The sequence below is a fragment of the Physeter macrocephalus genome, chromosome 2, assembly GCF_002837175.3.
Source record: "Physeter macrocephalus isolate SW-GA chromosome 2, ASM283717v5, whole genome shotgun sequence".
Classification (NCBI taxonomy): domain Eukaryota; kingdom Metazoa; phylum Chordata; class Mammalia; order Artiodactyla; family Physeteridae; genus Physeter; species Physeter macrocephalus.
In genome coordinates, this window is record NC_041215.1 from 31016167 (window position 1) to 31031193 (window position 15027).

Below are 15027 nucleotides of genomic sequence, written 5' to 3' on the forward strand. Positions count from 1 at the left end.
TTTTTCTTTTGCCCTACCCAGGTACATGGGGAGTTTCTTGCCTTTTGGGAGGTCTGAGGTCTGCTGCCAGTGTTCAGTGGGTGTTCTGTAGGAGCAGTTCCACGTGTAGATGTATTTCTGATGTATCTGTGGGGAGGAAGGTGATCTCCGCGTCCTACTCCTCCTCCATCTTCTCCTGAATCCCCTGAAACCTTTTTGTAGTTTCTGTTTTTCTTCTCCTGAGGGAAGTTCCGTCTAAGCAAGAAAAATTTTTTTTCTCCTCTGAAGCCTAGGTTGAAGTCCGTTATAATTCTAACAATCTGCCATAGAGTTTTCCACATTCAAGTTGTTAGAAGCATTGTATGAGTAGCTGAATTGCTAAACTGCGTTTCTAGGGAACAAAAGGACTGAAATTCACAGATTTTGATTATTTAAAATATTGCTATTTGAAGGACTTGCTGTGAAATTGTTTTTATAATCACATACTTCCATTAATATGTGCAAACCTTTATACATGAGGCTTTGTGAGTTCACATGGAATTACATATAATAGATAATGTTAATGCATACAATTCAAATTATTGTAAGTTCAAATTTCAACAATATTGTAAACTATTATATACACACATATGAATGCACTCTGTATCTGCTGAGATAGGGAATGTGTAACTTTGCCAGAGTACAACTTTGTACAGATTATTAAATAAAGCTGTATATGTCTTATTATTTTTTAAAAACCCCAGCAAATGTTATGTACTCTCTCTCCCAACATCTATCTATCTATTTTATACATAGCACAATGCCTGCCATAATCAGAAACCCAATCAAAGCTTGTTAAATATGCAGATTATCACCATCGTTTGTGATTTGGATGTTTTCATTATCCAGAAAGAATCAATGAGTAGAGAATTTTGAAGAATTTCGTCTCCACTGATAGTGCTACGTGCTTATAACATGGGTGCTATATTAGATGTTTTGTTTATCTTCAGTTCCCGAATATCTCCCTATTGTTCACGAGGCTATAGTTGAAGTTTCTCTAATCATTCTGAAGGCTCGTCCATTTTGTCTCAGAGAGGGATTCATTCAACATTTGAGGGGAATTACCAAGGGCTGTATTCATTCGAGCCCACTGACCCTTCTCAGAAAACACTAAAAGTCCTGCTCAAGGGAAAACAGGAAAAGGGACGAAGGGAGAATTTCTGTACTAGAGAAGAGCATGATGTAGATCAACCCCTTCATCTTCCACCATCATAGGGAAGCAGGTTTCTGTTACATTCTTTGCAGACAGAAGGAGAGAGCAGGAAAACCTCAAAGCACCCAACTCCTCCTCCCAATGGAATCATCTCTAACCATGTGCTTTTGCCAAAATGTAGTCCCAACCCTTCTACTATCTTACCTCCCTTATTTCTTCCTTAGTCGTTATTTTCCTAAAACACAAGTCTGACCATGTTGAATTTCTTATCAAAAACCTTCCCTGTGTTCCATTTCTTCCAGAATATAAATTTAAACTTGGCAGCATAGAATTCATCCCCTCTGACCCCAGTTTCCACCATGCCTCTTCACATTCTTTTCATTCTGGTGAAAGGGAACTAGCTACTTGGCCAAGCACATTTCACAGTTTCACACTTAGTGTCTGTATATATAGTCTGTAGTATACTTTCAGCTCACAGTCAACGTGACCATGCTCCCTGCTTTCCTTTTAGGGCCTTCTAGTGCCTACCTTCCCTGAAGGTTTTCCAACTCTCCTATAGAGATTCCAATCTCTCAGTCTCCTGGTCTCATTGCTGGCACTTTTACCACATTACTGACATGATGAAGCAGGCTGTTTGCATGTCATTTTCCCTCCTTTCACCCTCTCTGGCCTTTAAGCATCTGTAGGGCAAGGACTGTGCCTTCTTTACTCTACAACTCCATGCCCTGCGAGCTTAGTATGTGGACTTGCATGGAGAGAAAAGAGAGAAGGCGGGATTACATTCAATGCAGAAAATGCTTTAAGAATCCTCAGCTCCTTGGAGCCACTAGTGCAACTGGTGCTATACTAGGGGCTAAATAAAGAAGAAAAAAATGAGAACAAAGGGAAAGAAGACACTTAATAAATCAGTCAAGTCTATAACATAGACTTCATTCCTTAAAGATCTCAAGAATGATGCATTGCTTGGACATTGAAGAGAAAATTAGGCAAAATTTGAGAGAATATATGTTATGGTCTTATTTGTTCACTTGTTTATGTAGGCTGCTTTATGGGTCTAGTTCATTTTGAAAATGTGATAATTGAGCATTATTTTATTGGTATTCAGCCGGTATCACTATGTAGTGCACAGAGCTTGAGTTCTGGAGTCAGTATCTGGTTAAACTGTTAGTTTCTCCCCTAATTCGCTGTGTAGCCTCAGAAGCAATTTGACCCTCAATTTTCTCATTACTAAAATAAACATAGTGATAACTGCTCCAGGATTAAAATAATGCATGGCAAGTATCTGACACATGAACCCTGCCATTTTTTATTATTATTAGTGATTACAGCAATATAAAGTTAATGCACAATTTATTGAGCACTCATAAGTGTACTTAGCTTTTGTAGTGTGTTTTTCCAAAGTCTCTAAAGATCCAGCCTTTCTCTCTGTCTCTCTGTCTCTCCCTCCCTCCACCCCCCATATATATACACACTCACATATATATTCCTGCCATATGCAAAAGCTCAATAAAAGTTTGTTAAGTATCCAGAGCATCACCATCATTTGTGATTTGGACATTTTCATTATCTAGAAAGAATCAGTGAGCAGGGATGTTGAAAAATTTAGTCTCCATCTGCCACCTTCACCTCCCAGTAACCTCACCTCTACACTGCCCCTCAATAGAGCTTTGAGCATCTGTATATCTGAAGTACAATACAGTACAATGAATATAATCATTATGTCCAAGACGTAATCTCTCTACCAAAATTTTTCACATCACTTAAGGTGTTGATTGACATTTATGAGATTACTAATATAAACTTGAATAAATTGATAATAAACTGCTAATATGAGACTAAAAATGTTCATAAAGTCAGAAACATTTAACACTTGGCAGCAACTAAACTGTACTAACTGAAAATTGGATGGGAAATTATCCTTTTCTCATTTGACATTTTGAAATCCATTGACCTTTACCTCAATTGCAGCAGTATTCTGGTTTTATTTTATGTGCTTTCTCACTCCATTCGCGGCTGGTTCTTCTTCCTCCTGATTCCAGAGTACAGAAGACGCCTGTTGCTCCTTGACATTAGTCTTCTCCGAGCAGCATAAACATTGGCTTAGAGGCTGAGGGCAGGGCATGAGCTGGCACTGGTGCGCAGGCGTTGTAATGCTCGCTTATATCCCCAAGAGGGAAAAGCCTGAGACGGAGTTTTTGAGTGAGGAAAACGAGGGGAAGCCAGAGTCTAAATGAGAGGAGAAAAGGAGGAAGGACTGAGAGGGGTTGTTGAAACAGAGAATTGTCACCGAGTGATCCTAGGTAGGGCACCATGATATTGGAAAGTGACTGCTTTAACAAGCTTTCTATACTGTGAACAGAGAGTTCACCTGCCTGCAAGGAGCAGAAGTTCTAGTCATGACCACAAAACATGCCTATAAAATCAGTAGCTATACACAGGGCTCGGGATCCTTGGTCTATGCAGTAGTCGTTTCTGGTTACCTTTATTTTTCTTTTCCCCCAGGCTTCAGAATACTTTGTACCTATGAAAATTTAATTTTAATTCCAATAAAAAGGAGCTGCCCTGGATGAAAGCAGGCAGGGCTCTGATCAGTGTCTACTTGCAGGTCCTGGACCCCTGGAGGGACTTCCCAAGAAACCCTGGGTTTCTGGGGTTCAGCACAAAGCCTGCTGCCCCAGAGGATGCTCCTGGTTGTCAGCCTCTGCTACCTGTCATTCTGTCCTTCTCCTCCCCATCACCCTCCTGGGTAAGAACGTGTGAACCTTGGCTGTAACCTAGACACCCTTGACTCATGAGCTTCTTCTCATCCTGCAATCCTTCTAGAATAATCTTTCCTGCTTCATCTGCCCGGTCAGTGAAGGTCGTCTTTTCTTAGCAGGTCTTCCAGGACTCCACTAGGCAGCCTCCTCCACCCTGTGAGAGCTCCTCCTTGTCTGCTGTGCTTGGCAGTGACAGGCTTATGGGGCCACCTTCCCTTCCAAGTGCTCTGTTTCTCTAGATTACAGGGCTTTCTCCAATCTCTCTCCCCAACAGGGAGGACTAGGGATTTGCTTTTCTGGCTAAAGAAGGTGGTGAGAGACTGAAGATAGTCCATATTCCACCAGAAATTGTCTAAAAAGCAGGAAACAAGCCCGCCGTCCTCTCTTTTGCTGCCTGCATCTGGGTTTGGTGAGGAAATCCAGCTCAAAGTGCAGAAAAGCCCAGGGACTGGGGCCAGCCTCCATCTCTTAGGGCAGACTGGGAGGCCCAGCTTCCTCCTCTTTGTTCCCCTCTCTGCTGGCCCCTGGTGTGTGCTGAGTGACTGTGACCCCTTGCATGAATCAGTGCATTCACTACTTCGATTTGTGAATAGAACTTTTTCAAAAAATAGTGCCCAAAGCTGGACTTGGGGCCAAGGTAACAAAAAAACCTCACGTTGCCTTCAGATCCAAATCCCATTTTCCGACTTGACTTTACAAGAGAACCCTATAAAATGGGGCATCAGCCAACCCTTTAAGACAGCTTATGCTGAAATTAAATCCCCATTGGTCCTTTTGCCTGTTTTCCGGCAGAGAGTGCAAGTGAGTGGTTAACACCTGCAACCTCCAACATCTATAACCTACTACAGTGACAACTATAACCTTTTGCATACTTATATCTTTATCGCATAGCCCAAAAGTGGTGTGATGTGCTTATCAATTCAAGTTGAAAGGCAAGAGAGACCTAGGTCTCTCTGGAGAGACCTAGCAACTTATCATAGTACATAGCAGGTACTCAGCAAATACTTTTTGACTGATCACTGATTGACTATCTGAAACAAGAAGAAATCACTGATCCTGTTTACATTTTCCTGAGGTCATTAAAGCTGAGGTCATTTCCTTAGCTATTAAACAAAGTCAAGGACCTTAGTTCCTCCTCAAGGGCTATAGATAATATTCTGAGACATGTCCTTTGAGCTGTTTTGCAGATACTGAAACCCCCACCAGGTGGAAGAAATTAACTGTATGCTGCCCACAAACACATAGACCCCAGACTGGTTGGAACCAGAAGTTTGATGATGTTGACTCCGTATTACCTCACCACCAGCCAATGAGAAGAATGTCCATGAGCTGATCACATCCCCCCAAACCTCCATCCCTTATCCTGTCTTTAAAAACCTTTTCCTGAAAGCCTTAGGGGAGTTTGGGCCTTTTAAGCACTAGCTGCTTGGATTCCTTGCTTGGTGCCCTGCAATAAACGCTGTACTTTCCTTCACCACGACCCAGTATATCAGTAGACTGGCTTTGCTGTGCATGGGTGAGCAGACCCAAGTTTGGTTTGGTAACGTGTGTGTGTTTCTATAGTCTGAGAGAAACCATGACTGCTTTACATACATTTTAAACTGTCTGTATTAATGTGCATGCACAGGTGAGGCTTGCTCCTCTCCCCTAGCTGAGGAAATGTGATAGAATGTGTGGTGCAGGGTTCAGTCTTGAGTTGGGCTCCACAGGGCAATATGTCCCACATTCAGGGCACAGGCTCTGTGTTCTCCAGGCTTGAATCCAGCTCTACCACTTACTAGTCATGAGACACTGGGCAAATTGCTCACCTCATTAAAATTAATTAGGTAAGAATGACAAAGTACTTAGAATAATGTTTAGCACTCAATAAGTGTTAGCTAATATTACCGAGAATGTTTATATCATTTTTTAAATTTGAATTTCTAACTAGCTATAATTTTCTGATTTTTGTCATGTATAATATTTGGATTGTCTCATTGTCACCATTAATATAATATTGTACTACTCATGTAGGCAACAATAATAAAAACCATTTCTATAAATGAGCCAATTCTATAATCTCTAATGCTCTTTCATCAACGCACTCTCTTTAAAAGCCTGGTCGAAAAAATATTGCAGATATCCTATTCTTATTTATGCAGAGCCATGGAAATGAGCTGCATTATGGGGCTGAGAGTATTATTACTGTAGCAGATGTCAGAGAGAGGGCATTCTATTGAAGCTAATGGTCTTCACTAAGAGTAAAATGTACATGTCCCGTGTTCCTGAAGGAAGACCTCCTACCACAGAACAGGAGATTTTCATCAGCTAAACCTTTCAGGTATCATTTAATTTGAGAAGTGAGAGAAATTAAATTATTCCAGGAAGGGCAATGAGAATCCCACTGAAGGTAATGGGATGAAGCACTGATTTAATTCAGAGCTATGTGTGGACTAAGTTACACCATACTCCCAAAGACAAGGCAGAAATCATGGCGTGCTCTACCTTTATGGATTTTTGTAATTCTAAAGCATTAACTCCTTTTGCTGGAGGGTGCCAATAGCAAGAAGACAATACTTAAAAGAAATGTTTTAGAAGTTACATAGTGAAGAGGATTGATTGCTGAATACTGTAGGATAAAGAACTCCATATGGGAGTCTGAAGATGTGTGGACTGGTTGTGATTCTGGATGAAGAATTTAATATTGCTGGACCTCAAGTCCTCATGTAAAAAGGAGTAATTTCTGCTTGGATGACAGCCGTTAAGGTACATGCTTTATAACTTAGCCTTGGAAAGAGAAAGTATATTGTTGCCATTGTATCCTTCAATGTTAACATTGATAATGATAGGTGAATCCTTAATTTTTCCCACCTACAGATTGAGTGCTTGTGATTATGGAGACTAAATGAGGCTGCACATGTAAAGCATTTAACACAACATTTAATAAACATGATTGTTAGTTACTATTATTATGAGACTAAGAGAGGATGCGTATGCCTCCATATTCTAGAGTGCTCTAGAGGAAGGAATTTTGGGAGGAGTGGAGCCATCGAGTCCTATGGTTAGTGGGAGAGCTGTGAGGAAAAATACTATTGGGTGTCCGTGGAGCATTTCCTCATAGCCAATCCAAGCAAAAAAAGCTATTAGGGGTTGCTCAAACTTTGGTCACAAAATATGAGCAATTCGAATTTAATAATATATAAACAGGATCATACACCATGATCAAGTGGGATTTATTCCAGGGATGCAGGAATGGTTCAATATTTGGAAGTCAATCAATGTGATATACCACATTAACAGCAGGAAGTATAAAACTCGCATAATTATTTCAATAGATGCAGAAAAAGCATTTGACAAAATTCAACATTCATTCATGATGAAAACTCATCAAAATTGGTATAGAGGAAACATGTCTCAACATAATAAAGATCATTATGACAAACCCACAGTGAGTGGTAAAGTAAGACTCTTAGGCTGGTATGAAAAAACTCAGGTAAAACTACTATGAAAGGGATGCTATATTGCTCTACTTTCATATTCTATTACCTTCTTTTCATTCCCAGAGTAGATATTTTGGGAACACACTTTAATTTTAGGAGAAAGAGACATCAGTTGTACATTTTATATTTGTGAAAGGACACATGGGAGAAAACTGAAAACTAAAAATTTTAAATGTATTATGCCATCCCTGAGACTAATTGGCTTAATAATGAAAAACTCTAAAATCAGGGACAAGTCAAAGATGGCCTCTCTTTCCACTTCTACTTAACAAAGGTTTGAACTCCTAACCATGGCAATCAGAGAAGAAAAATAAATAAAAGACATCCAAATTGGAATTGAAGAAGTAAAACACTATTGCAGATGACTTGATAATTTATATAGAAAACTCTGAAGTCTCCACTAAAAAGTTATTAGAACTAATAAATGAATCAGCAAAGTTTCAGGATACAAGATTATATAGAAATCTGTTGCTCTATACACTAATAATGAACTATCAGAAAGAGAAATTAAGGAAACAGTCCCATTTATAATCACATTAAAAAGAATAAAATACCTTAAACTTAACCAAGGAGGTGAAAGACCTATAATCCGAAAACTAAAAAAACTTAAGTGGATTTTGAAAAGGATACAAAAAAATGGAAAGATATCCCATGTTCATGGATTAGAAGAATTAATATTGTTAAAATGTCCATTCTACCCTAAGCAATCTACAGATTTAATAAAATCCTTATCAAAATATTCATGACATTTTTCACAGAACTAGAACAAATAATCCTAAAATTTATATGGAAACAAACAAAAACCTCAAATTGCAAAAGAAATCTTGAGCAAAAAGAACAGAACTGGAGTTATCACATTTTCTGACTTCAGACTATACTACAAAGCTACATAATCAATACAGCATGTTACTGGCACAAAAACAGACACATAAATCAATGGAACAGAGTAGGAAGCCCAGAAATAAACCCACACACTTATGGTTAATTAATCTACAACAAAAGAGGCAAGAATATATGACAGAGAAAAGACAAGTCTCTTCAATAACTGGTGCTGGAAAAACTGGAGAGCTACATGTAAAAGAATGAGATTAGAACATTTCCTCATACTAATTACAAAAATAAACTCAAAATAGATTATAGATCTAAATGTAAGACCTGAAACCATAAAACTTCTAGAAGAGAACATAGGTAGAACACTCTTTGACATAACTCATGGCAATATTTTGGATCTGTTTCCTAAGGCAAAAGAAAGAAAAGCAAAAATAAACAAATGAGACCTAATTAAATTGAAAAGCTTTTGCAAAGCAAAGAAAAGCATTGACAAAATGAAAAGACAACCTACTGAACAGGAGAAAATATTTGTAAATGATATGACCAATAATGGATTAATATCCAAAATATATAAATAGCTTATAAAACACAATAGCCAAAAAATAAAAAGAGAACCCAATTTGCAGTCTATTTACAATAGCCAGTACATGGAAACAACCTAAGTGTCCATCGACAGATGAAGGGATACAGAAGTTGTGGCACATATATACAATGGACTATAACTCAACCATAAAAAGAAACAGAATTGAGCTATTTGTAGTGAAGTGGGTGGACCTAGAGTCTGTCATACAGAGTGAAGTAAGTCAGAAAAAGAAAAACAAATACCATATGCTAACACATATGTATGGAATCAAAAAAAAAAAGGTTATGAAGAACCTTGGGGCAGGACAGGAATAAAGACGCAGATGTAGAGAATGGACTTGCAGACACAGGGAGGGGGAAGGGTAAGCTGGGATGAAGTGAGAGAGTAGCATTGACATACATACACTGCCAAATGTAAAATAGCTAATGGGAAGGAGCTGCATAGCACAGGGATATCAGCTTGGTGATTTGTGACCATCTAGAGGGGTGGGTTGGGGGAGTGGGAGGGAAACGGGATAGGGAGAGTGGGAGGGGGACGCAAAAGGGAGGGGATATGGGGATATATGTATACATATAGCTGATTCACTTTGTTATACAACAGAAAATAACACAACATTGTAAAGCAATTATACTCCAATAAAGACATTTAAATAAATAAATAAACAAAATGAGCAGAAGACACAACTAGATATTTTTCCAAAGAAGATATACAGATGGCCAAGAGGCCCACTAAAAGATGCTCAAAATCACTAACAATCAGAGAAATGAAAATCAAAATCACAATGAGGTATCACTTCACACCTGTCAGAATAGATAGCCTCAAAAAGTTTACAAATAGGGCTTCCCTGGTGGCACAGTGGTTGAGAATCTGCCTTCCAATGCAGGGGACACGGGTTCGAGCCCTGGTCTGGGAAGATCCCACATTCTGCGGAGCAACTAGGCCCGTGAGCCACAACTACTGAGCCTGCGCATCTGGAGCTTGTGCTCCTCAACAAGAGAGGCCGCGACAGTGAGAGGCCTTCACACTGCGATGAAGGCCCGTGAGCCCCAACTACTGAGCCTGCGCATCTGGAGCTTGTGCTCCTCAACAAGAGAGGCCGCGACAGTGAGAGGCCTTCACACTGCGATGAAGAGTGGCCCCCGCTCACCGCAACTAGAGAAAGCCCTTGCACAGAAACGAAGACCCAACACAGCCAAAAATAAATAAATAAATAAATTAATTAATTAATTAATTTTTTAAAAAGTTTACAAATAACAAATGTTGGTGAAGATGTAAAAAAAATGAACCCTAGTACACTGTTGACAGAAATGAAGACCCAACCAAGCAAAAATAAATAAATAAATAAATTAATTAATTAATTAATTTTTTAAAAAGTTTACAAATAACAAATGTTGGTGAAGATGTAAAAAAAATGAACCCTAGTACACTGTTGATGGGATTATAAATTGGTGAAGCTGCTCTGGAAAACAGTTATGGAGGTTCCTCAAAGAAATGAAAATAGAACTACAATGTTATCCAGTAATTCCACTGCTCATTATATAGTCAAAGAAAATGAAAATGCAAACACATGCATTCCAATGTTCGTAGCAGCTTTATTTACAATTGCCAAAATATGGAAGCAACCCATGTATCCATCAACAGATGAATGGATAAAGAATATGTGATATAAATATACAATGTAATATTACTTAGCCATCAAAAGAATGAAATTCTGCCGTTTCAACAACATGGATGGACATGGTGAGTATTATGCTTAGTGAAATGTCAGACAAAGACAAATACTCTAAGCTATCACTTATATGTGAAATCTAAAGAATAATACATATGAATGTATATAATAAAACAGAAACAGACTCACAGACATAGACAACAAACTATTTTTTGTCAGTGAGGAGAGGAAAGCAGCGAGGGCCAAAATAGAGGTATGGGATTAAGCAACACAAATTACTATGTGTAAAATAAATAAGTCACAGGAATATATTGTACAGCACAGGGAAATATAGCCATTGTTTTGTAATAACTTTAAATGTAATATAATCTATTAAAAACTAAAATGAATGTTAAAACACCACATACACATGCAAAAGAACTGTGATGATGTGAACTCTCACTCATCCCTTTAAATGACTTATAAATTAATTTTTCAAGTATTTATTGAGACTCCTACTCTGTGCTAGGGTTGTAGGACTTATTGAGCAAGCAGACATGAGGAATCAGAGGTCATACTATGTCTAATACAGAAGCCTATACAATTTACATCTAACTACATTTCTCCGATTGTTGGGAAAGAAAAATGTAGCGCGTTCTGTCTCCTTTTCTTCAAAATGTTTTTGATTCATTCCATTGGCTCTAATTCATATCCCCCAATCTGAGTCAGGTCTATATCAAATCTCTATCACAATAGACTCATCCTTTGTCTTGTCTCCCTGCCTTTTTCACTCTGCTTATAGCTCCTGTATTAATCATTCTTAGAGATGATTTGCTGACTCTATGATTTAAAAAAGGTAGGCATAGAAATGATTATCATTTTTAGAAACTCTTTGCCTCATTCTTGGGGTAGAGAAATTTTGCTAGATTTTGGAATCCTTGTTACCAGAAGGTATACAACCAAGCATAAAGAATGCAATTACACTAACTTTGTCCAGGAAAAATAACTTACCACTTTTGTGTTCCAGTTCCTTCTGTATCACCCAGAAAAGTCTTTTAAAAAACACTTTTAAAACAGAGCATGAGTAGAAAGTATGTTGGTAATTTGGTGAGAAACAAAGTAATTTATTGTCAATGAAAGAAACATCTCAGGTCACATATGTATTTGAAGAATCTTAAAATACCTAATTTACTCAAATGAATGGTTCCAAAAACAATTGAAATTAATTTAAAGCTATCTAATTAAAAGAATTGGCAGTAGGCTGAAATAACTTTTGGGATTTTAACCCAATCAATATAAAAAACAAACTGTAAATGTCTGCAGGATAAAATGACAATCTCCAGCCCTGGAGAAATAATGAATGCGAAATAATTAAGCTGTTAAGATTTTTTTTTTTAAATCCTGCTATTCAGAACATGATGTAGCTTCTCTTCATTTCAATGTTACTAATAATGATTGCCTTTTATAAGTTGACGTGTTTGAAAACCCAATCTGTCAGAGGCAAGTGTGGAATTATGAAAGGGCTCATGAATTTCACATCTCAGCCTTTATAAAGCAAGTTCTAATTCTTCTTTGTCTTTCCTCTCTGGTATCAGTCACATACTCTCTGGGAGTGTGTGTTGAAAAACTCCTTCTGACATGGAGACTTGCCTCCTAGCTTGAAAAAACCCCAAGGAGCTTGCCCTGAAAGTACTGTGTTCCCCCACATTGAACCAACTAAGTCCTTCATAAGGAAGGGGAAGAGAAGTTGGTCCAAACGGTAAGGGGCCAGTCCATCAGAAGAGTTGTAAACAATGGACTGAACGATTCGCTCCACTAACAGCCCTGGCTTTCATCCTATGGTATAAAACCCAACTGCTAATTGTGGCATAAAAGTCCCTTTGAAACTCGGTCTGCCTAAATTTCTTTCTTATCTTCTGCTTCTTCCCTTGTATTCCTGCCATGCACAATACTCTATGTTTTTATTGCCATTGTGATTTTGATCTTACTCTTCCCTTTACTTTGAATGCCATGACACAGCCATCAAAGGCTAATAAAGTAAGAATATGAGCAGAACCTTCAGCAAATCATAGGTCTGGGATGTTGAAAATTGGAATTAAGAACCTTCTAATGTGAAGAGGTTCAGGCAAAGATCTCCAGGTTTTAGGCTGGTTTCTTTGAAGGGATATAATCAACAGTAAATGTAAAACAACAACAAAATAGACCAACTTCCATAAACTCTGAAATCCAGTCCTAAATCATCTCAATCCTTAATTGGATTAAGGAAATCTTTCCCTAACAGCCTCCCAGAGACCTAAATATATTCTCTATGAGGAATTATAACTTCGTCTGACTTAAAGACACAGATTGTTAGGGTGAAATTTAAAAATTTTACTCTTTTCTACTAGGAAGAGATCCAACTTAAATATAAGAATATTAAAATGTTGAAAGTAAAAGAATGAAAAAGAGATAAATCCAGCAGACACTTACAGAAAGAAAGAGTAACTATATCAATGTCAGAAAAAATAGACTTTATGAAATAAAGCACCACTAGAGATTTAAAAGGATATTTATATATTAACCAGGAATATATACAAATGTTAAATTTGAATGCACCTGAGTAACAAAGTCTCAGAATATATAAATCAGAAATAGAGGTAAAAAAAGAGAAATGGACAAATCTACAAAAATAGTGGAAGATTTTAACACAACCCCTCTCATTAGATGATAGAACAAGTAGACAATTTGAATGTACAGACAATTTGAACAACTGTAGAATATACACTGCCTTCATACATCCACTAAACCCTATCCAAAATTTAACATATGTTGGATCACAAAGCAATTTTAACAAATTTCAAAGGATTGAAATCTTAGACTATCTTCTCTGACAACAGTGGAACTAACCAGAAACTAAAAACAAAACAAAACAAAACAAACTAAAATATTCTCAAAGTATGCATATTAAGAAAAAAGTCTTTTAAATAAGTCATGGATTCAAAAAAGAAATCATAATAGAAATTAAAATAGTTTCTAAAATATATGGAATGTAGCAAAAATTGTGCTTAAGAGAAATTTATACCCTTAAGTCACATCAGAGAAACTAAAAGTTTGAAAATTTATGATCTAAATATACATGTCAAGATATTTTTAAAAATAAAAAAAGATTAAAACCAAAGAAAGTAGAAAGAAGAAAATATTAAAGATAAGAAATTGATTTTTAAAAAGAAAAAACATGCAATAGAATGCACAGAAACTGACAATGGTATTGCAAAAAGATTAACACAATTACTACAATTCTGGTAAAGATTATTCAAAAAGAAAATCGAGAAGGCACAAATTACTAATATCCTGCATACATAATTAATACTAAAAATATATTAATGAATGACAATAGATTTTAAAATGTAGTTGAAATTGATAAATTCCCTGAAATCACAATGCAAAAACTGAAACAAGAACAAATAGAAAATGTGAAAGGTGTAAAATAATTAAGTAATTTAATCCAAAATTTTCAGTCTAGATGATTTCACCAGTGAATTTCTTTCTAAATTTTTAAATAAAAATAACAGGAATCAAACACAAACTTCACTATACAATTGAAAACCAGGAGTCAGTGCTGTGCCTCTGAGGTGGGAAAGCCAACATCAGGACATTGGTCCACAAAAGACCTCCCAGCTCCACGTAATATCAAATGGCAAAAATCTCCCAGAGATCCTGATCTCAACGACAAGACCCAGCTTCACTCAACAACCAGCAAGCTATACTGCTGGACACCCTATGCCAAACAACTAGCAAGACAGGAACACAGCCTCATCCATTAGCAGAGAGGATGCCTAAAATCATAATAAGGCCACAGACAGCCCAAAACACACCACCAGACATGGACCCACCCACCAGAAAGACAAGATCCACCCTCATTAACCAGAACACAGGCACTAGTCCCCTCCACCAGGAAGCCTGGACAACCCACTGAACCAACCTTAGCCACTGGGGACAGACACCAAAAACAACGGGAACTACGAACCTGAAGCCTACGGAAAAGAGACCCCAAACACAGTAAGATAAACAAAATGAGAAGACAGAAATTAGAATACTCTAGAAGGGATCAAGAGCAGAATAACAACGGATAAGTGATCTGGAAGATAAAAGAATGGAAATAACTAGTAAAGAACAGCAGCAGAGAAAAAGAATGAAAAGAACTGAGGACAGTCTCAGAGACCCCTGGGGCAATATTAAACACACCAACATTCGAATTATAGGGGTCCCAGAAGAAGGAGAGAAAAAGAAAGGGACTGAGAAAATATATGAAGAGATTATAGTTGAAAACTTCCCTAATACGGGAAAGGAAATAGTTAATCAAGTCCAGGAAGCACAGAGACTCTCATACAGGATAAAACCAAGGAGAAACACGCCAAGACCCATATTGATCAAACTATCAAAAATTAAATACAAAGAAAACATATTAAAAGCAGCAAGGGAAAAACAACAAATAACACACAAGGGAATCCCCATAAGGTTAACAGCTGATCTTTCAGCAGAAACTCTGCAAACCAGAAGGGAGTGGCAGGACATAT